The 20,506-nt window shown below is 40.6% G+C and overlaps 1 protein-coding gene across 4 annotated transcripts in view; it reads right to left on the bottom strand.

The window, feature by feature from the left end:
• The window catches only part of PAK1 (p21 (RAC1) activated kinase 1), a 159,433-nt gene that overhangs the window by 85,807 nt on the left and 53,120 nt on the right, over positions 1-20,506 (bottom strand). The window contains exon 1 of one of the 4 annotated variants that reach the window (XM_030331032.2): positions 1,759-1,949. The exons of 1 other annotated variant lie outside the window; for it this stretch is intronic. The gene's annotated coding sequence lies outside the window, so the exon portion shown is untranslated. Of the gene's footprint in view, positions 1-1,758; positions 1,950-20,506 lie in introns of those variants that run through there. 2 more of the 4 variants (XM_030331033.1, XM_030331035.1) reach the window with 2 other exon arrangements.

The raw sequence follows: 20,506 nt of genomic DNA, 5'->3' as shown, positions 1-20,506 counted from the left end.
TCTTCAAGCTGTCCATTTTCCATCTTGCTTACTCCCTATGCTGCCCCCTCCCCTCTGGGAAGGAGGTAGGGGTCAAATCCTGGAAGAAAGATTGCTTATTGGCAAACCCAAAGCAAGGCACAGATGAAGGAAGGAGAGAGACTGGCACAGAATTTGTAGATGAAAGCTCAAAGTAAGGGAATTAGGTAGGAAATGGAGAGCGTTTGGACCTCAAACACCACAAAAAGGTCCATACAAACCAGTAGGTTTATTAATAATGAGAAAGTTTAACCAACAGTTCTAAAAGGAAAAGAGAAGAAAGCCTAACCAAGAAGAGAAGGACCCAAGAGAGGGAAGGAAAAACTAGCTATGGAGGGTAAAGGATAAGAAAGGGAAGTATGAGGAGAGCAAGAAGAAGAAAGAAAATGGAGGGCAGGAGAAAAAACAGGGGAAGGAAAAATGAACAGGAGTAGGAAATAGAAAAATGGGGCGAGGAAGACAAGGAAGCAGTGTCACAGAAAAACTGGGGGGAGGTAGGGGATCAAAATCATCCAGGTAAGTTAGTATCAGGCCTAGTGTTTCTTGGTCCCAGATGATTAAGAAGGAAAGAATTATACAGAGTAAGACATTGCACAGCCCCCAAGGTCTGTCATTAACTAGGCTGAGTAAGGAGGGGGCTCCAGAAAAGATAGCCTAGTTCATTTTTTTTTTAACATTTTATTTTATTTTTTTAGAGAGAACGAGAGAGAGCATGCAAGCAAGCTGGGGAGAGAGATAGAGGGAGAGAGAGAATCTCAAACAGGCTCCAGGCTCAGCACTGAGCCCCATGCGGAGCTCGATTCCATGACCCTGGGATCACAACCTGAGCTGAAATCAAGAGTCAGACACTCCACTGACTGAGCCACCTAGGCACCCCGAAGATAGCCTACTTTAAAGCAGCTTTACACTCAAGTATCAAATCACTGGCCAGTTCACAGAAAAACCATTAACATGCCTTGACCTGTTTCTTTCCAACCCCACCTCCCTACATCCAACATACCTACACTCAACACTAAAATAATCAGCCTCTGCCTTGCCCATGAAGTCTCTGGGTCCTCAGCAGACCAGCAAGATGTCACCCAAAAGGCTGGCTGGAGGACAGGATACAAAGGCCTGCTCTCAAGTTCCCCTGTCTTCTACAGGATTGAAGGGGACATCTCTGCAGCCCATTCTAGGATTTAACCAGCTTACTTTTCCAAAAGGCAGTTACATCTAGGGAAGCCAGAGTTACAAAAAGAACATCAAGCTCTTCACTGCATAGATAAGGAAACTGAGGCCCACAGAGGCTACCAGAACAGGATCAGCCTGGGTCTCCTATCTCCCGGTTTACTCCACCTCTTAACAGGTCACTTATAATATAATGGCCCTCCCCAGCACCCAAGAGAAACCCCCAGGGTCCCAGCAGGCCAGCACCTAAGCCAAGGTAGAAGAAAGCACCACCCAAACCACCAAAGAGAGGGTGTTAGCAAAAGAGAACGGCTCCTGAGGCACAGCAGTTCCCCCAAACCAGCTTCCCCTTCCCAACCTTTCCTAGCCAGAGCTGATTCCAGGTGCTGGCCTAGCCCTAGGCCGGCTCAACTGAGGGTTCCGCCCTCAGCCCTTTCTTTCACTTAGAGTCTCTTTCCTTAAGAGACCCTAAACCCACCGGTCTGTGCGGCACCACTCCCCGGAAGCCAATGGAGACCCCTCCCCCTCCCAGCAGTGCCCAGCTGGGCGTGCCCCAGGGTGGGCCAGCATTACCTGGTGGGGGGAGCTGGCCCCGGCATCTCTGGCTACTGTTTTTGTCGCAGAGCCGCACCTCTCCCGCCCAGCTAACGGCACAACGCCCTGGCTCCACCCGCGCCGCTCTACTCAGCTGGGGCCGAGCTCCCAGCAGCTCAGCCGCCCCAGCTCCCGCTCTCGGTTGCAGCACGCTCCCGCCCTCGCAGGGCTCAGCGAAGGCGCAGCTTCGGGGTTGGTGAAGCAGAAGGGGCGGGGGAAGAAGGGAGGGAAGGAGGCGGGAGTAAACGGCGCTTCTCCCTCCCCCTCCCCCGAAGAAGCTCTGAGGGCGGGGAGACTGCTACCTTACCACCCTCTCAGCTATTCTCCCCCACCTAGTCCCGCTACCTAGCAGGAGGTAATTTCTCGCTGGGGCTAGGCTTTCCAGGGCCTGTCAGAGTCCTGGGTGAGCCCCAGAGTCAAGGAAGAGAACCAGACCCGCTCTGTACCTTAGTTTCTGCATCTGTACAAGGACTCAAGGGCACTTCAGGTCAAACCAGGTATTTTATCAGATCAGCCTTCAGGGAAAGAGATGCACCCACCCCTCTATACCACCAAGGTGTCAGGTTCTAATTCTAATGCCCGAGGGGAAACTAGGTGGGCACTTACAGCTGCTTCTAAGCAAAGAAAGCTCAGCAGCAGCTACCATTTATTAAGTGCTATTGTGTACCAGACGCTTTACAAAACGTTTTGTGTAGGGGCACCTGGGTGGCTCAGTCGGTTAAGCGTTGTACCGTGACTCAGGTCATGATCCAGTAGTCTGTGAGTTCAAGCCCCTCAACCGGCTCTGTGCTGACAGCTGGGATCTTGGAGCCTGCCTCAGATTTTGTGTGTGTGTGTGTGTGTGTGTGTGTGTGTGTCCCTCCCCCACTCACTCTCTGTCTCAAAAAATAAACATTAAAAAGAATTTAAAAAAAAAAAAACAAAATGTTTTGTCTGTCTCACCACAACCCGATGAAGTAGGCACTCTACCAAATCACATGTCAAAACTGAGGTCCAGGAAGAACGTGGTTTCATACAATAGGTATTTCTTAAGCACATATTGTGAATCAGGCATTGTAATGAGCCCTAAGCTGAGCAACACATTACAGGACATTCATTAACCCTGGCCCAGACCCCTTAAACCCCACCAGTGCCCCCTCAATCATTTAACATTAAACAAACAAAAAAGCCTTCATACATTTCCAAATGCTCCCTAAGAGGTAATATTATGCCGCTAACTACCCCCCTCTCTACACCCTGCTCTTGAGATATATGGCAGGAGTCAGATTATGCAAGGTCTCTTCCAGGTCAGAACTAGGAGTTCGTGTTTTGTTCCGTTTTAATGATCAGAAGACTTTGGATGATTTTAAGCAGAATAATGAGATCTAATTTACATCTTTAACAGATCACTGATTGCTGAATGGAGAATAAAGGGGAGGATGATAGAAACAAGAAAACAAGTTAGTAGGTTCTTTCAGAACTCCAGGCAAGAGAAGATAATAATGATTTTGACTAATATATTGGAAGACGAGCTGAAACAAAACAAGCATATTCTAAGGATACAGCTTGAAGAAGCTGCAGCAGAACTTAGTGAAAATAGAATGTGATGGATGAGAGAGGAGAGTGACTTCCCCAAGACCACACAGCCAGAAAACGGCTGAGTTGTCCCAACTCTGGCCTGACTCCTAAGCCTATGCTTTACTTCTCTCTGCCATGTTAGTCATCTTTAGACCAACTGCCATAACCCCTGTCCCTACTGCCTAGCAAAGAGCAGATAACCAGCATTATGCCTGATCAATAATTTAAGGATGCTAGACAGAACTTTCATGGTATTTATCCATTTTCCTTGTCAGATGTCTACACCTCCATTCAATGTGGCCAAATTATTTAACTGCAGAAGGATGTAAGGGAAGAATTCCATGAGGACAGAAAGAGCTCTTATGTTAAGTATCTTCCATCTTTCCCAGACCCTGAGCACCCATACTAGTCCACTTACCAGAAGTCCCAAATTTGATGGAGGAGATAGGGAATTTCTTGAAGACACCCACATTATAGAGAATTGGTCAGTAACACCGGCTGGGGGACCTACGACACTATGAGAACTCAGCTTCAAAGTTGTTTTAGGATGTTCCTTTAACCCCATACCCTTGTATCAACTTATACAGAGTTGATGAAAGTCAGGAACAGTCTTCTGCTTTGGACATAGTTTTTCAAAGTAATGATCAATAATCATAACATCTGATCTTACCCAACTTTCCACCCCATGTAGCATCCCCCCTCTTACAGATGGTTTTCTAGGTTCTGCTGAAATACATGTAGGAACAGACAGCTTCCTTGAAAACAGCACTATTAGACAATGCTTCCTAACATTCAGCCAGGTGCCTCTCTGTAAACTTCCAATTCTGCCTCCTGGAAAACATCCTTCAGAGCAAATATTAAAGGCTTTCAGATATATGTTATGGTAATCTATCAAGTCCCCACACTTCTCTTCTCCAGGATAAATACTCCCATGTTCTATTCATCACCTGTTCATTCAATAACTACTTAAGATCTTGTATAAGCCACCAGGGATAGAAACATCAGTAAACAGGACCAACCTTTATGGTTTACGGTTTTAATATGATGGTTTTCAACTCTCCTTTTGCATCAAAATTAACTGGGAAACTTTAAAAATATACACTGAAGGGCGCCTGGATGGCTCAGTCATTAAGCATCTGACTTCGGCTCAGGTCATGATCTCACAGTTGGTGAGTTCGAGTCCCACATCAGGTGAGCACGAGCCCCACTTTGGGTGAGCTCGAGCCCTGCTTGGCTCCAGCCCTGCTTCGGGTAAAAACGTGAGTCCCAGGTGAGCATCACTTCTCTCTCTCTCTCTCTTTCTCTCTCTCTCTCTCTCTTTTCCTCCCTCTGTCTCTCTGCCCATAATGGGATATTCTATCTCTCTGCCCCTCATTCACTTGCACCCTCTCTCTCTCTCTCTAATAAATAAAAATAAAAAGAGTTTGGTTATGACTTTTCAGATACAACAGCAAAATCACGATCCATAAAATAAAAAGTTGGTAAATTGAACTTTATTAAAATGTACAACTTCTGCAAAAGATACCATTAAGAAAATGGAAAGACAAGCCATAGACTGAAAAAATATTGGCAAAACACATATCTGATAAAGAACTTGTATCCAAAATGTACAAAGAACTCTTAAAACTCAACAGCAAGAAAACAACCCAATCAAAAAAAATGGATAAAATAATCTGGACACCCCAACAAAGAAGATACAGAGAATATGAAGAGACAATCAGCATCATATGTCATTAGGGACAATAATGAGGTGCAACTACATACCTATTGGAATGGCTAAAACCCAAAACACTGATAACACCAAATGTGGGTGAGTATATACAGCAACAAGGATTCTCATTCACTGCTGATGGGAATGCAAAATGGAACAGCCACTTTGGGAGAGAGTTTGGCAGTTTCTTATAAAGCTAAATACAGTATAGGCTTACCATACAATTGGCAATTGCACTCCTAGGAATTTATCCAAGTGTGTTGAAAATTTATGTCCACACAAAACCTTGTCCACAAATATTTATTACAGCCATATTCTTAATTGTCAAAGTTTCGAAGCAACTAAGATACCCTTCAATAGATCAATGGGTAAACAAACATCCATACAACGGTGTATTATTCAACAATAAAAAGAAATGAACTTTCAAACCTCAAAAAGACAAGAAAAACCTGAAGTGAAAGAGTGTCAAGTATAAAGCTAGGCTGAAAAGCATGATATTCTTGGAAAATGCAAAACTATAAAAGCAGCAAAAATATCTGTGGCTGCTAGGGGTTTAGAAGGGGGTTGGGGTAAGGATTAGCAGGTGGAACACTGGGCACTTTTAACACAGTGAAACTATTCTATATGATATTGTAATGGTGGATAGGATACATGACATTATGCACTTGTCAAAACCCACAAAACTGTACAGCACAAAGAGTGTACCCTAATATAAACTATGGACTTTAGTTAGTAATAATGTGTCAATATTGGTTCATCAATTGTACCTAATTCACAACACTGCAAGATGTTGACCACTGACAAAGTGCAAGGGAGAGTGGTAGAAAGAGAGTACATAGGAGCTCTTTGTACTTTCTGATCAATTTTTCTGTAAGCCTTAAAACTTATCTAAAAATAAAATGTATTAAAATAAAATAAAAAGTAAAAGTTTTAAGCAATATAAAGGACATACAAGACAAAGCTCATTTTCTTTTTTAGTAGATTCATTAAACATAAAATTACTCTGTCAAATGGCTATAAAAATTTTTAACACTCTCAATTTTTATGCTTATCTCATTGTAGAGTGAGAACAGGTCAGACTCTACTTTGAGTAGTAGTGATCTAGGACATCTTCCACTATGCATAAACATGATACTCTAAGTGCAGTCTGTCCCCTTCAGAACATTGTTGGACTATCACCTCCTTTAACTCTACTTACCTCCAATAATTTAGTCTGAAGCTGCATTAGTTTTTAGCCACTGCAATGTCTTTGCTGACATTGAGCTTAGGCAGCCAAAACCACCATTTCTATAAGAATAGCATCATGCTAGGTCTTCTCCAGCCTGCCCATATGTTGCTATTTCTTTGAGACTTAAAATGTAGAACTTCTCTGTCATCCTCCTTAAATTCCATCTTGTTGGCTTCAACCCATCTTTGCAAGCTCACTTGCTCACTTGCACTCTCTCTCTCTCTCTCTCTCTCTCTGCCATCTAGAATAGTTTTCCCTTCCAGTCTTTATCACCTGTAAATCCAATAAGTATTCTATCTCTTCAAAAATTTATCAAACATCTACCATGTGTCCTTGCCTATAGTAGGCTTCAGGGATTAAAGACAACTTAGAAATGGCCTATGTCTCCACTAATCACCACTAATAGTGGAGGCAAGCATATATAAAATGAAAAATCCCACACTAGAAAACTGAATAAACAAAATAAACTAGATAAGGTAGAAGAAACAACATTATCATATAATATAAAGCAGGCCCACTAATATTTTCAGCAGGAAAGATCAAATTTAGGCATTTTCTATTGTAGATTTCAGTTCTCAAAAACCAGGTGCTGATTCAGTTATAGAAGGCTGGCTAGCTGGTTCACTCCTAGCCAGCCAGCCAGCTAGGTGCTTCTTTCAATGGTGGGTGCTACTATAGGAAGCTTGGCTAAACTTGGCTCCCTCTGATAAAACATAAGACTCATGAAAATGAGGCATACTGGTAAGAAGCCAGAATTCTATTTATTACTGAGGGCTAATAATGAAGGAAGCTTTATTACTGAGGGCTAATAACCAATCAAACTTATGATTAAGGAAGAAACTATAAGCTAAAGAAATAAAAAAGCAGACTCAAATGAGGTAGAAGGGACTTTAAAGCCAAAACTGTACATTCAGAGAGAGAAATTAAATCTTAGAGATAAAAAATAATTTGCACAAGTTTACACAAGTTGGCAGTTAACTTGTTTTAGGTGCAATTACTCCTTACATTTATATAGTCCTTTGGTTCACAAAGTAAATAATTCATAAGTTATTCTTCTGAGTCATGGACCTTGACCAGTAATGTTTTATCCATGTAATCACCTTAGGCCTGACCAGGCCCTTTTAGGTCACTTACCTGGCTTGTATACACATATGAGTTTATGACCCTCGGTAACACTATATAAAGGCTAATGATTGGTAATAATTAGCAAATTTTCTTTAGACACTACAGGTTTCAACCTAACTAATGGCTTATGTATAGTGATTATACAGCCCATAGGAAAAAGAAAGATTGTTTTTATTTTGCAACCACAAATAATTTTAAGAACAACGCATTTACTGATTGAAAATTACAATTTTCCCATATCACCAGTTAAATGTAGGAGGAAGTCAGGCAATAATGATGACTTTGCTTATAAAGTAGTCATCGAACATACTATTCTTTCTTGTAATTAGATGGCAAGGCCAGTTGCCTATTAAGTACCATGAAATGAGGTACAGTATAAAATAAATAGAGATGCCTGGGTGGCTCAATCTGCTAAGTGTAGACTCTTGATTTTGGCTCAAGCCATGATCTCATGGTTGGTAAGTTTGAGCCCCGTATTGGGTTCAGCACCGTGTCACCATGGAGCCTACTTGGAATTCTCTCTCCTTCTCTTCCCCTACCCCACTCATGTGCTCTCTCTCCCTCTCTCTCTCTCAAAATAAATAAATAAACTTAAAAAATTAAAAATAAAAATAACAGCTTACAAAAATACTGCAAGAAAAGAAAGAAGCAATGGAGGAGATAGCATTTGGGCTGGATATTGAAGAAGCAGAATTTTTATAGATAGAGGTATTGAGATTGGGGATAAGGGTAGAGAATTCCCTTGAGGGAACCACAAAAGCAAAGACTCAAAGGAGGAAAAAGCATTCACTCTGTTTAGACAATAGTAAATAGTCTGATAATTCAAGAAAAGAGCAAATAATCTCATCATTCATTCATTACTTACTGAATATGTTCTACATGCCAGACACAGTGCTAGTCATAAGGGATGCAAACATTAGGAGACCTACATCTTAGAAGCAAAGCATTTTTAAATATAAGAAAAGACAAAGCTGTGTCACTGACAGTGGGACTTAACAGATCCAAAATCTGTTCCTGCTTCAGTCGTCCCCCTCTCAGTAAATAGCAACTCAACTCTTTCAGTTAGTTAGCCAAAATTTAGATTTGGCCTTGACTTCACTTTTTCTATTGCCTCTACATCAAATCCAACACAAAGCCCAAAGCCACACTGACAACCCGGTCAGTAGAAATGACTACCATTACTTCTGATCATCAGATGCTAGAATGGGTAGCTCTGCCACTTCTGGCAGTGTGAGAATTCAACCTCAGTTCAAGAGCCACCAGCATCAATGCCACTTCAATGCCAGAGACTCAAACTTGCAGGCTGATGCTACTGCTTCTGCCACCAAAGACAGAAAGTTAGTTCCCCATTACTTTTTCTCTCATGTCATTAAATCCTAAATCCAAGTGCAGTTTTGGTGAAAGCTAGGTCACTGCTCTAGAAGCGGAGCAATTTGAAAAGCAACTATCTAAGATAAGATACATTTTTAGCACTTTTAGGGGATAGCATCTTTGCCCCCAAGAAGACTCATAAGTTGGGGAACACCAAATGCTATGCAGTAAAAACAAATGATACCCATTCACTTCAGTTATCTGTTCCTTGTACTTTTTCTTCCCATATGTAAATAGTTTTTTAAAAATACAGCCTATCATCCCTAATTGTGAGGGAAATGCAAATCAAAATCACAGTGAGATATCACCTCACACCTGTTAGAATGGCTGTTATCAGAAAGATAAAATATAACAAGCGTTGCTGGGATGTGGAGAAAAGGGAGCTCTTGTCCATTGCCGGTGGGCATGTAAATTGGTACAGCCACTAGTGAAAACATAGTGAATGAATATTCTTCAAAAAACTGAAAATAGGGGAGCCTGGGTGGCTCAGTCAGTTAAGTGTCCAACTTTGGCTCAGGTCACAATCTCGCAGTCTGTGGGTTCAAACCCCGTGACGTGCCCTGTGCTGATAGCTCGGAGCCTGGAGTCTGCTTCGGATTCTGTCTCCCTCTCTCTCTGCCTCTTCCCTGCTTATGCTCTGTCTCTCTCTCTCAAAGATAAATAAAACATTTTTTAAAAAATTATTTTATATTTATTTACAATCCAAAGCCGGTTCCAGGCTCCAAGCTATCAGCACAGAGCCGGACACAGGGCTCAAACCCACGGACCACGAGGTCATGACCTGAGCCGAAGTCGGAGGCTTAACCAACTGAGCCACCCAGGTGCCCCTGTAAATAAAACATTTTTTTAAAGTTAAAAAAAACAAAACAAAAAACAAAATAGAAATACTATATGGTCTAGCAATTCCACTTCTGGTATTTATCCAAAGAAACATGAATTTAAAAAGATATATGCATGATGAAGCACTATTTACAATAGCCAAGATATGGAAACAATCTAAGTATCAATTGATGGATGAATGGTTAAAGAAAATGTGATCTATACATGCAACAGAATACTATTCAACCATAAAAAAGATGAAATCTTAGCATTTGCAACAACATGGATAGACCTCAACATTATGCTAAGTGAAACGTCAGAGAAAAACAAATACGTATGATCTCACTTATATGTGGAATCTAAAAAAAAAAAAATCTCATAGATAAACACATAGAACAGATTGGTGGTTGCCAGGTGGGCAGGGGAGAGGGTTGGTGAAACAGATGAGGGGAGTCAAAAGGCACAAACTTCCAGCTATAAAATAAGTAAGTCTTGGGGATGTAATGTACAACATTACATGGTGATTTTACCATGGTGATTATGGTAAAATATACTGTATTACATATTTGAAAGTTGCTAAGAGAGTGAATATTAAAAGTCCTCATCACAAGAAAAAGGAAAGAAAAATATTGTAACTATGGTGACAGATGTTAACAGACAATGTGGTGAACATTTCACAACGTATACAAATACTGAATCATTATGTTGTACACCTGAAACTAATATAATGTTCTACGTCCATCATACACCAATTTTGTAAAAGTGGCAGAGCAAAAATACAAATTAAAAAAAGTACTCCGTCTTACACATTGTCACTAACCCTAACAAACTAAAAATACTCTTACCATCTCCCCCAAAAAAGGACAAAACAAAGTCTTATCAATTCCAATATCCAGCATTGAATTCTAAGGAATTTATCTCTTATTTATTGAGTGCTTTAAGTAGCAGGTACTACTCTAAGCCTCCATGCCTTTGTTCATGCTGTTACCTCTAATCGGAACAGCCTTATCTCTCATTATTTCCCTTTGTTTCCTGGCAAGCTTTTAACCTTCAGGTGTTAACCTCTCCAAACTTGCCATCTCTGCTGTGGTCCTGCCCAAGGCTTGAGTAGGTCTTCATCCTTTAGGATCTTAGAGTGCCTCATGAAAATTTACCACAGATGTCTTCTATCTCCAGCCAGACTAGTAGAAGTCCCTTTGGTTAGAGAATGTTTCATTCATTTGTTTCCTCAGGACCCAATCAAAGCCTCACACATACAAAGTTCTTAACAATTGTATCTACTGAATCAAAACAAATCTAAAAAATAAAAGTATCACATATCTTTTGGCCCAGCCACACAATTGCTCTCTGTCTTAATCTGCTCCCATTTAGACCCCAGGATACATGCTTGTTAAATATAGCTCTTAAATATTTAAAACTGCAGCAACACAAGTAGCTTTTTTAAAAAGATTAAAGATTATTAAGATTAAGATTATTAAGATTATTAAACAAATTCTTTACAAACCCAAAAGCAGTCTGAAGGTCCATTGTGTCATCAAAGCAAAAGACATTTTAATAGGCATATCCCTATTTTAAGAAATCATAGACTCAAAACACTTTAGATACAGATTTAAAAAAAAATTTTTTTTAATGTGTATTTATTTTTGAGAGAGAGACAGACAGACAGAGCATAAGCAAGGGAAGGGCAGAGCAAAACAGGAACACAGAATCCGAAGCAGGCTCCAGGCTCTGAGCTGTCAGCACAGAGCCAGATGCAGGCCTAAACCCACAAGCTGTGAGATCATGACCTGAGCCAAAGTCAGACACTTAACCAACTGACCCACCCGGGTGCCCCCAGATTTTTTTTTTAAATGAGCTTCCAATCTTTGTTGCCACTAAAATCTTTCTTCTCACGTTAATTAAGCTTTGACTCCTGTTGTGGTGTTCCACTAGGTTAGTAAGGTATTAGAAAAGAAGTACTTCCTGTAAGATATGACAGTCTCTAACATTTATGCAGTTCGTTACAATAAACAAAGCACAGTCATACTCATTATCCAATTTAATTCTTACATAAAATCCTGTGCGATTTCTCCTCACAAGCAAAGCCCAGTCCCAAAGCCATCTCTCCCGGACCACTGGCACTACCAATGCCGGTCCCACCCCCCCACCACACACACACATTTGCTATAGCTCTTCTCAGTGATACAGATTATCTGTTCTCCACGGTGAAGTGTGAGCAGCTTGAGGGAAGGGCAGGCCTACCACAATGTACAGCACAGTAAAGTCTTGGCAACTGCCGAATGAACAAGCCAACACGAGTTAGGCAGAAGAGTTAGCATATTTGCTTTAAAATAGAAACTGAGATGATATTCCCAAATTCTCCTAGCAAAGACATTAATCAGGGTGTTCTTGACTTTCAGTTCAGGACAATCTTTACCACAATGCTCTCTCCTAGAACTGGTCAGTGTACAAAGGTAGTCCTAAACTAAGACTCTTAAGTCCTGGTCCTTGGACAGGCCACTTCTCTGAGCATCAGTTTCCCCATTTTTCAAGTGAGAACAATCACACTATCTTTCCCTTCCTGAACATACTGTGAAGATTACATAAGATGATGGGAAAGTGGCTTGAGATGCGTGAAATGATACACTATGCCAGAAACAATACTTAGGGTGATGACTCCCATTGTTAGTGACAAAGTCAAAATCAGAGTCTGGCCTAGAAGAACCACATTTATCCTTACAGCTCCTAAAAACTGGCTTTATTATCCTCATTTTACAGACAAGAAAAATAAGGCACAGAGAACTTACACTTGCCAAACACTGCAAACCTAGTAGATACTAAAGCTGGAATTAGAAATCAGGTCTATCACATCCTAAAGAGCTTCTCATGCTGCTTCCCCAACAGTAGAGAAACTAAAGCCTTCTTCTTCTTTAATTTCAATTACCACTAGGTAGATGGAACATTGTCTCTCAGACAAAATCAAACTAAAAGTTAGCCTTTTAGGTAAGTACAAGTACCTTGTAGGTAAGCTTGACTGCAATCCCTGTGGTGCCCTGCCTCCGTAAGAGCTAAAAACTGAATACATATGTTAGAAAATGTTTTGACCTCAATTTTAAAAAAATTTTTAATGTTTATTTATTTTTGAGAGACAGAGAGAGAGAGAGAGAGAGAGAGAGAGAGAAAGTAGGGAGGAGCAGAGAGAGAAGGAGACAAAGAATCTGAAGCAAGCTCTAGGCTCTGAGGTGTCAGCACAGAGGCTGATGCCAGCCTTGAACCCACGAACCACAAGATCATGACCTGAGCCAAAGTCGGACACTCAACCGACTGAGCCACCCAGGTGCCCCTTGACCTCAATTTTGAAATTATTTTAACTAGACTAAAAATCTGACAGGAAAGGTCAAAGTAAACAATCAATTTTTTTTTTTTTTTTTTTTTTTTGCCATTCATTGTCATGATTATAAAGCATGGAAAAAAGCCTAGTCTTTGAAATCAGTTCAAACTTAGAAAAGAGAAGCCTGGGGGCACCTGAGTGGCTCAGTTGGTTCAGTGTCTGACTCTTCTTTTGGCTCAGGTCATGATCCCAGGGTCGTGGGATTAAGCCCTCCATTTGGGCTCCATGCTGAGGGTAGAGCCTGCTTAAGATTCTCTCTCCCTCTGCTGCTCTCCCCTGCGCTCTCTCTCTCTCTCTCTCTCTCTCTCTCTCTCTCTCACTTAATTAATTAATTAATTAATTAAGAAAAAGGAAAAAAGAAAGCCTGGACAAAGGCCCAGAGGAGGGAATAAGTAGAACAAGAGAAGACAGTGACGACAACTAGAGTAAGTGGGGTTGGCAGTGAGACCTATGAAAATACAATCCCCCATCGTTTTCTTCCTCCCTAGACACCCACATATTCTGCAAGGAACCTAACCAGTGACGCTTCTTTTCTCCCTTCCTGCACCCGAACAATACAGATTAGTAAGTCATTGAGAAAGTTTAACCTTCATTTGCTGACACTTCAGCCTAAATGCCTCTCCAAACACAGACTAAATGATAGACAGGCTGTTAAAAGACACATGTTGTCATTACACTGTCCTTCATACAGTTTGGGGAAGGCTTTTTTGGTACAGTTGTGTAGCTGCCATTATTTGCAGCCATAGAGACCCATATACATGTAGCCAGAAAGTCTTTTATTTGGGATGAGAGTGTAGAGAATTTTTTTTTAAAGGATATATTTGGAATGCACAAAAAAGAAGAGCAGTGTGAATATTTAATTTTCTCAGAATGAGCTCTGACACAGGGAGGCATCTGACCCAGCAGTACCACAGCCCAAATGCTGGCATGCAGTTGAGCCTCTTGGACCTCAGCAGGACCTGTAAAAAGACTTCAGATGAAAAACAACAGACTCACAACTCAGAAGTCATCAACAAGTTCTACCGACTTTCCCTAAGAGTCTACTAGATACATGCCATGTGCTAGGTGAATTCAAAGAGCAGCCAATGAATCAGGAGCAACAGATAAAAGTCAATCATGAAAACAGGAAGAATGAAGTAAGTACTTCATCAGAAGTGGGGGAAAAAAAGGGATTGATTTTGACTATGGATGGAGGTCAGAGAGGCTTCACCAGGCAATCTCTTCCCTGTATAGATGCCCTCTTGACTATACTGTACTCAGGCTGTGATAGTCCACACCAGAAACCTGAACAAGCATCCAAAGGGATTTTGTCATATACCAAAGAAAAGAGTTAGCTAAGCCAAGGAGAGGAGAAGACAAAGGCAAAAACTTAGAAGAGTACATGCATAGGTACATAAGGAATGGCCAATGACCATGGCTGGAGTGCAGGGTGCACAGAGGAGTTAATAAGAAAAGAGGCAGGAGGGGCACCTGTGTGACTCAGTTGATTAAGTGTCTGACTTCAGCTCAGGTCATGATCTCACGGTTCATGGGTTCGAGTCCTGCATCAGGCTCTGTGCTGACAGCTCAGAGCCTGGAGCCTGCTTCAGATTCTGTGTCTCCCTCTCTCTCTGTCCCGCCCCTGCTTGCTTGCTCTCTCTCTCTCTCAAATAAACATTTAAAAAAATAGGGGGAAAAAAAGAAAGAAACGAGGCAGGAAAGGCACATTTGGGTCAGATTCTGGAGAGCCCTGCATGCCAGTCTAAGGAACTTGGAATTCACTCTACAGGCAAGGGGAACTATTATAAATTTTTAAAACAGAACAGTGGCATGATTTGACTTCTATTTTAGAAAGATCACTCTAGCAGAACTGTGAAAGATACAGGAAGATTAAAAGCAGTAAGACTGTTAGGAAGCTACTGTGTTATAATAGCCCAGTTAAAAAATGATGAGGGCAGCCAACATCGTGATCAGAGCCTAAACAGGGTGAGGAGAATCTGCACTGGGGAGAGGGGTGGAGGAGAAGCAGTCTGGTAAGGAGAACTGAAGCCCAAACAAAGTGAAAAGGGCATCCATGCACAGCGCAGGTAGATGGACTGGTGTGGGATATAAGAATCTAAGTATAGTGAGGAGGGCATCCATATGAGGGTGAAGGTACCTGGTATGCATTTCAGAACCCAAGCTGAAAAAAAAAGAACAAATCTCCATGACAGAGCAGCCTGGTCTAGGGTATTGAAGCCCACACAGGATAAGGAAAGCATCCATACAGTGGAGAGAGCCTGTAATGGGGAGTTAGAACCTCAATTCCTCACTATGTCTATTGTGAGGGCCTGGGAGCAGCATAAGCCCAACAGAAACAAGCATACCTAGCAGCCAGATCTTGGGTTCTAAATACCACTTACCACTAAAAGAAATGAAAGTCTCCTTGGTGAAATGGTTTATTCCAGGGCTAGGGCTGAGAATGCACAAGATGAGCCTAGAATATTTTCTTGGGCCAGAAAGCAAGGGAGTGGTCAAAGAATGGCAGGGACATGTCAAAAGTAGACAGAAGCCAACTTGAACGGGGCTCCTACTGGCCAAATCAGGGAGAATTTGAGCATCAAAATAAATAATAATAGCAATAGCTTACTACCTACCGAATAAAACAGGAAGCCATGAGTCCATATGGATACAAATAAATATATGGAAAGCTTGGCACAGAAAAGGATATTTACATAGTTTCATTGTACCTCCCTACAAAATACTTATTTAATTATGAAGGAGAAAAGAGTAACTTCTCAGTAGAGAAGCCTAGAAAACACCATCTTGAGCAAGTTACCAAACTGAACATCAAAGTAATGAGACAACCGCAGCAACATATAATAGAATGTGGACTCTGGAATTAGATCCAGTTTTGATTCCTGACTCTGCCACCTTGACCTGACTATTTAACCCTTTTGAACTGGAATTTCCTCACCTATCAAATGGCGATAATGTTTTTATTTTAAAGTGCTGGAGAAATAATGTTTAAAGTACCTACCAAAAGTGTCATGAACAGTAGGGGTTTAAAACATACCTATCGTTTAGCTACATTTTGCTATATTATTTGTAACTTTTTGCTATTATTTGTATTATTATTTACAACAATATTAATATTTACATTGGTTTAATATTAACCATTAATATTTACACTGGTTTTTATTTACATTATTTTTGCTATATTATTTGCAACTCCACCTTTTGCAAATAACTAATGTGTACACACAGTTTTAAATGCATCTAGGCTATCATTTACACTTCATAACTACCCTGAAAGGTTATGTAATAATAGTGGTACGCTTTTTTCAATTTGACAGATGAGCAATGGAAACAAGAATAGAATGAATTGATGTGCCCAATTTTAACAGTTAGTTAAATGTACAGGTGAGCCTGAAACACACTCCCAATCCCTCTCCAGAAGCCTTTGCCCCTCACAGAGCTTGTGTTGCTAAAGGAAATGGCCCTTCTCGAGGGCTATGTCCTTTCACCAGAATGTGGAATAATATGAAAAGAAATAATCTGAGATGGGAGTGTGATTAAGGACAACTAAAACAGAGCAAAGCATCTTTGCTCCACTCAAAACCAGAATAAGAAGGGGCACCTAACTACCCAGCCACTTAGAATTTATCAAAACAGCAAACTTTTCAGAAGGACCTAAGTAAAGGAAGCCCCACAGAAGGCAAGTAATTTCACAACATGCTATTTAACTAAAGGGAATCTTACATACCACTGAGTCCAACTTTCCCATGTACAGACAGTGAATCTAAGACCTGGAGAAGGGAAAGGACATACCTGAGGACCAAAGAGTTTCACTATGCCAACCCTACTGTAACTGAATGGCCTGAAAATAAGGTCACTGTAGAGTGCATCTGGTAACTGTCCATCACATATCAACACAAGATGCTGTCTTTATCGTATTCCTGTGTTTTCAACTTTAAACCTACGTGTTTTTCTGTCTCCAAAACTATAGTGAATGGCCCCAAAACATCTTAGTCATGTGTGTACTTCCACAGGCTTGATAACCAGTTAGTACCCCAAAAATACTTCTCACAAAACACGATGTGATCCAGGGTGCATAAGGTTGGTTTAACGTCCAAAAAAGATCAGTCAATACACCATATTAACAGAGTAAAGAACAGAAAGTGTAAGATCATCTCTACTGACATATAAAAAGCATTTGACAAAATCTAACAGCTTTTCATGATGAAACATTCAAGAAACCAATAGTAGAAGGAAACTTCCTTAATGTGATAAAGGGCATCCACAACAAAACCCATACCTAGTATCATACTTAAATTGGTAAATAATTGAATGCTTTCTCCCCAAAATCAGGACAAGAAAAGAATATCTGCTTTTGCCACCTTTATTTAACATTGTATTAGAGGTTCTAGCCAGAGCAATTAGACTAAATAAATAAATAAATAAATGCAACCAGATTAGACAGGAAGAAGTACAATGATGTCTATTTGAGGTCACATGATCTTATATATAGAAAATCCTGAGGAGTCCACACATACACACACACATGCACACATAACTATTAAAATTAATAAATGAGTGCAACCAGGTTGCAGGATACAAGACTAATACAAAAGATATAAGATCAATACAAAAATCAATTATATCTCCATACATGAGCAATGAACAATCCAAAAGCTGAAAAAAATGTTTTAATTACATTTACAATAGCATCAAAAAGAATAAAAGAAGTGTAAGACTTGTACAACCTTGAAAAAGAAGAACAGAGTTGGAAGATTCAAACTTCCCAATTTCAAAACTTACTACAAAGTGGTTGTAATGAACACAGTGTGATTCTGGCATAGAGACAGAGAGATAGATCAATGAAACACAATTGGGAGTCCAGGAATTAACTCTTATATCTATGGTCAAATGATTCTGACAAAGTGCCAAGACAATTTAATGAGAAAATAACAGTCTTTTCAACAAGCGGTGCTGGGACAACTGATTATCCACCTGAAAAAGTATGAAGTTGGACTACTACCTCATATCATATGCAAAAAGTAATTGAAAATGATACCTAGCTCTAAATGTAAGAGCTAAAACTATAAAACACTTAGAAGAAAACCTAAGTATAGATATTCATGACCTGGGACTAGGCAGTTATTTTTCATATATGGCACCAAAAGCCCAAACAACAAAAGAAAAACTAAATAAATTGGACAACAGCAAAATTACAACCTTTTGCACTGCAAGTGAAAGCAAGAAAGCAAAAAGAAAATCCACAGGAGAAAATATTTGTAGATCATATACCTGATAAGGGACCGTAAGACTACATAAAGAACTCTTACAATACAAGCATACCTCATTTTATTGTACCTCATACACCCCGTGAGGACAATTTTTACAAATTGAAGATCTGTGGCAATGCTGTGCCAAGCAAGTTTATTGGTGCCATGTTTCCAACAGCATTTGCTTGCTTTGTGTCTCTGTGCCACATTTTGGTAGTTCTCACAAAATTCCAAACTTTTTCATTATTATTATATTTATTCTGATGATCTGTGACCAGTGATCTTTCATGTTACTATTGTCATTGCTGTGAGGTACAACAAACCATACCCATATAAGATGGAGAACTTAATCGATAAATGTTCCATGTGTTCTTACCACTCCACCGACCAGATGTTCTCCCATCTCTCTCCCTCTCTTTGGGCCTCCCAGTATTAAAATTAGGTCAACTAATAACCCTACAATGGCCTCTAAGTATTCAAGTGAAAGAGAAAGTTGCATGTCTGTCAATCTAAATCAAAAGCTAGAAATGACTAAGCTTAGTAAGGAAGGCATGTTGAAGGCTGAGGTAGGCTAAAAGCTAAGCCTCTTGTGCCAAACAGTTAGCAAAGGTGTGAATGCAAAAGAAAAGTCCTTGAAAGAAATTAAAGGTGCTACTCCAGTGAACATGCAAATGATAAGAAAGTGAAACAGCCTTATTGCTGATATGGAGAAAGTCTGACTGGTCTGGACAGAAGATTGAATCAGCCACAACTATGCCTTAAGCAAAATCTTAACCCAGACAAAAGCCCTAACTCTCTTCAATTCTATGAAGACTAAGAGGGGTGAGGAAGCTGCAGAATAAAGTTTGAAGCTAGCAGAGATTGGTTGATGAGGTTTAAGGAGAATAGCTATCTCCATACTATAAAAGTGTTAGGTGAAGCATGAAGTGCTGGTGTGAAAGTTACAGTAAGTTACCCAGAAGATGTAGCTAAGATAATTCATGAAGATGGCTACACTGAACAACAGATTTTCAATATAAACAACACAGCTTTCTATTAGAGGAAGATGCCATCTAGGATTTCCATAGCTAGAGAGGAGAAGTCAATGCTTGGTTTCAAAACTTCGAAGGACAGGCTGACTCTCTTGCTAGGGGCTAATGTAGCTGGTGACTTTAAGTTGAAGCCTGTGCTCACTTACCATTCTGAAAATCCTAGGGCTTTGAAGAATCATGCTAAATCAATTCTGCCTGTGCTCCATGAATGGAACAAAACCTGGATGAGACCACATCTGTTTACGACATGGTTTACCGAGGATTTTAAGCCCACTATTGAGACCCAACTGTTCAGAAAAAAAGGACTGCTTTCAAAATATGACTGCTCATTGACAGCGCACCCGCTCACTCAAGAGTTCTGATGAAGACATACAATGAAATGAATGTTTTCATGCCCACTAATACAATACCCATTCTGTAGTACATATATCAAGGAGTCATTTCGACTTTCAATTCTTATTATTTAAGATACACGTTTTGTGGGGTGCCTGGGTGGCGCAGTCGGTTAAGCGTCCGACTTCAGCCAGGTCACGATCTCGCGGTCCATGAGTTTGAGCCCCGCGTCGGGCTCTGGGCTGATGGCTCAGAGCCTGGAGCCTGTTTCCGATTCTGTGTCTCCCTCTCTCTCTGCCCCTCCCCCGTTCATGCTCTATCTCTCTCTGTCCCAAAAATAAATAAATGTTGAAAAAAAAATTAAAAAAAAAAAAAAGATACACGTTTTGTAAGGCTACTATAGATACTGATTCTTGTGATAAATCTGGGCAAAGAAACCCTGAAAACCTCTAGAAAGGATTCGCCATTCTAGTGAATCAGATCTTAAGGCTCCACCTGTAACTCTAGTTTTCTTGCTCTTTCCACCACATCTGTACTTATTGCTACAATCTCATGATAAAACTTGAACAAACGAGGAGTGGCTTCTTACGGATCAGCAAAGGAAGTATTTCTTGAGATGGCATCTACTCCTGGTGAAGATGCTGTGAAGACTCTTGAAGTGACAGAAAGGATTTAGAATATTACATAAACTAAATGGATTAAGCAGCAGCAGGGTTTTGGAGGATGGACTCCAATTTGGAAAGAAATTCTACCAACGGTAAAATGTTAGCAAACAGCATCTCATCCCACAGAAAAATCGTTCATGAAAGAAGGGCCAATCGGGGCGCCTGGGTGGCGCAGTCGGTTAAGCCTCTGACTTCAGCCAGGTCACGATCTCGTGGTCCGTGAGTTCGAGCCCCGCGTCAGGCTCTGGGCTGATGGCTCGGAGCCTGGAGC

Source organism: Lynx canadensis, chromosome D1 (assembly GCF_007474595.2).
Source record: "Lynx canadensis isolate LIC74 chromosome D1, mLynCan4.pri.v2, whole genome shotgun sequence".
Lineage (NCBI taxonomy): Eukaryota > Metazoa > Chordata > Mammalia > Carnivora > Felidae > Lynx > Lynx canadensis.
This window is presented reverse-complemented; position numbering and strand designations above follow the sequence as displayed.